Source organism: Gossypium raimondii, chromosome 10 (genome assembly GCF_025698545.1).
Source record: "Gossypium raimondii isolate GPD5lz chromosome 10, ASM2569854v1, whole genome shotgun sequence".
In the NCBI taxonomy this organism is placed as follows: domain Eukaryota; kingdom Viridiplantae; phylum Streptophyta; class Magnoliopsida; order Malvales; family Malvaceae; genus Gossypium; species Gossypium raimondii.
The window spans coordinates 40797700-40801362 of NC_068574.1; positions in this window are offsets into that span (position 1 = coordinate 40797700).

Below are 3663 nucleotides of genomic sequence, written 5' to 3' on the forward strand. Positions count from 1 at the left end.
AGAATTGTTGGATCGAGGTTTCATTTGACCTAGCATGTCACCGTGGGGAGAACCAATGTTGTTCGTAAAGAAGAAAGATGGGACCATGCGCATTTGATCAGTTTATTTGACGATTAAGAATAAGTATCCTTTGCCGAGGATAGATGATTTATTTGATCAGTTGCAATGAGCTTTTGTTTTCTTCAAAATAGATCTTCGTTTTGGGTACCATCAGCTGAGAGTTAAGGAGGCTGATGTGTATAAGACTACATTTAAGACTCGTTATGGTCATTACGAGTTCCTAGTAATGTCGTTTGGGCTAACGAATGTACCAGTTGCCTTCATGGATCTGATGAACCGAGTATTCCAGCCCTACTTGGATCGATTCGTGGTGGTATTTATAGACGATATCTTGGTGTATTCGAGAACCGAGGATGAGCATGATGCACATCTCCTAATTGTTCTGCATATTTTAAGGGAGAAAAAACTGTATGCTAAGTTCAGCAAGTGTGAGTTTTGGTTGTGAGAAGTGACATTTCTGGGTCATGTGGTGTCTGCCGAGGGGATTAGGGTTGATCCTCAAAAAATTAAAGTTATATTGGAATGGAAACCACCTAAGATCGTATTTGAGAGTCAAAGTTTTCTGGGTTTGGCAGGGTATTATAGACGTTTTGTTGAGGGGATTTCCTTGATTGCTGCGCCTCTGACTAAGTTATTGCGTAAAGGGGTACCGTTTAACTGGACTAATATGCAGCAATGAAGTTTTGAGCAATTGAAGAAAGTTCTGACCAAGGCCCCTGTCTTAATACAGCCAGAGTCTAGGAAGGAATTCACTGTCTACAGTGATGCATCACACGTTGGTTTGGGTTGTGTGATGATGTAGGAGGGTAAGGTGGTTGCTTACGCGTCTTGTTAGCTTAAGCCTTACGAGGCAAATTACCCTACTCATAACTTGGATTTAGCCGCGGTGGTATTCGCAATGAAAATTTAGAGGCACTATTTATGTGGTGAGAAGTGTACTATCTACTCAGATCACAAGAGCTTTAAGTACCTCCCCACTCAGAATGAGTTGAATCTTAGGCAGCAAAGATGGGTAGAGCTGCTTAAGGATTATGATTGCTCAATTGAGTATCACCCTTGTATGGCTAACGTGTTAGCTGACGCACTAAGTCGTAGAGCTATATCTAATTTGAGAGCAATGTTTGCTCATCTCAGCTTGTTTGATGATGGTAGCTTATTGGCTGATGATTGTAGCTTGTTGGCTGAGCTACAAGTTAGACCGACGTGGACTAAATAGATTAAGGGTAAATAGTTGTTGGACGAGTCACTGGTTCCTCGTTTGCAACAAGTTAAGAGTGGGGAAACATCAGATTTTGGGTTGAATGGTGGAGGAGTACTGTGCTTCTATGGGAGAGTCTGTATACCGAGGGATGTCGATTTGAGGCAGTCTATACTGCGAGAGGCGCATAGTAGTCCTTATGCTATGCATCCTAGTGGGAATAAAATGTACCATGACCTTCGTGAGTTATATTGCTGGCCTGGTCTTAAGCGTGGAGTTACTAATTTTGTGGGTAAGTATTTAACTTGTCAGCAAGTGAAGGCTGAACATTAGTTACCTTCAGGGTTACTGCAGTCGGTTAAAATTCCACTTTGGAAGTGGGAGAGAGTAACCATGGATTTTGTGAGTGGGCTACCCTTAACGCCTACCAAGAAAGATTCAGTATGGGTTATTGTTGACTGATTGACTAAATCTACTCACTTCATACCAGTTCGTACTCATTACTCTTTGCAGAAGTTAGCTAAACTGTATGTGGCTGAGATTGTAAGATTGAATGGGGTACCGATTTCTATTATATTGGATAAAGATCCTCGCTTCACGTCTCGATTCTAGAAGAAGTTACACGTGGCTTTGGGTTCAAGACTGGACTTTAGTATTGCGTTTCATCCCCAGATAGATGGTTAATCAGAAAGAGTGATTCAAGTACTGGAGGATATGTGAGGTGTTGTCTAATAGATTTCTGAGGTAGTTGGGAAGACTATTTACTGTTAGCAGAGTTCGTGTATAATAATAGCTATCAGTCCACTATTCAAATGGCACCGTACGAGTCGTTATATGGTCGTAGGTGTCATACTCCTACCTGTTGGACTGAGCTAGGTGAGCGGCGAGTTCTAGGGCTTGAGTTAGTTTCTAGTATCGAAGAAAAGGTAAAACTGATTCGAGACAGGTTGAAAGAAGCATCTGATAGACAGAAGTCATACACGAATGTTAAACGTCGAGAGGTTGAGTATTCTATGGGGGACTTCGTATTTCTCAAGGTCTCCCCATGGAAAAAGATATTGAGGTTTGGGTGGAAGGGTAAGCTTAGCCCTAGGTTCATTGGGCCATACCATATGCTGAAGCGTGTTGGACCGGTAGCTTATCAACTTGAGTTGCCTTCTGAATTAGACCGGATTCATAATGTGTTACACGTCTCCATGCTGACTCGTTATCGCTCTGATCCCACACACATTGTGCCTGTCGAGGAGATTGTGGTTAGGCCAGACCTGACCTTCAAGGAGGAGCCAGTGTAGATATTGGACCGTGACGTTAAAGTACTCAGGAAGAAATCTATTTCATTAGTCAAAGTACTTTGGTGTAATCACAGTTTAGAAGAGGCCACGTGGGAACCCGAAGAGGCAATGCGACAACAATACCCTCATCTTTTCTAACCAGGTAGATTTCAAGGCTGAAATTTTGTTAAAGGGGGTAGAGTTGTAATGCCCCAAAAATCTAAGTCTTTAATTTTTGCATGTTTTGACACAAATTGCTTGTTTACTTTAGTGATTTGGGTGTGTATGGAAGTGTTTGAGAAGCCTGGGTTTAAGTATTGGCCTTGGCAGAATTTTTAGTTTTGCTCTTAAATGAATCTGGGCATAGGCATATAGGCCTTATAAATATTAGTGTTGGTTTTATGTCACAAAAAGAGCTTGTGGTCAAGTGACAAGGTGGCGTGTTGTGTAACTGAGAGGTCTGAGGTTCAAGTCCTGGGTTGTGCAGTGGAATATTTATTTTGCTGCTTGACTTGTGTAGGTAGTGGAGTTGGACTGAAACACAGCTAAGGGGAGTTTGAATGAAGTTTGAATGGAGTTTTTGGGGGAGTTGGAGGAGAAATTGGCGGAGTGATTCAAGGAGGGATAATGGGAGAGATTTTAGGAGAAAATCAAGGAGTTGTTCGTGAGGAGAGTTGTGCCTTTTTGGGAAAACTCTAGATAGAGGATTTGGCTGGGGGTTTGCTTGTGCCGAGTTTGGTCAATAGGCACTGAGGTAATCGATTTTTGAAGTTGTTTTCTTTCTGTCAGTTTTGGTTTCGGTCAGTTTCGCGTTCTTGTCTTTTCGCTTTTGGGTGCCGATTTTTGCTAAGACTTGGTGTTTCTCTCGGGTGTGTTTGATATCTTTTTCTGCTCATATCTTTTTTTTTGTGTTGGCCAAATAATTGTGGTTGCCCTCTGTCGAATACACTTTCCTCTTCCCTCTTCTCTTGTTGCTGAATTTACCTTCTCTTTGCTCCTCATCTCTTCTCTGTGGGCCGAATCTCTTTCTCTTCTGTTCTTCGTCCTTGACTGAATAACCTTCTCTTTCTGTCTTTGATTAAGCAATCTTGTCTAATAAATTCATTTGCAAAGCAGATATCCATCAAGAAGATT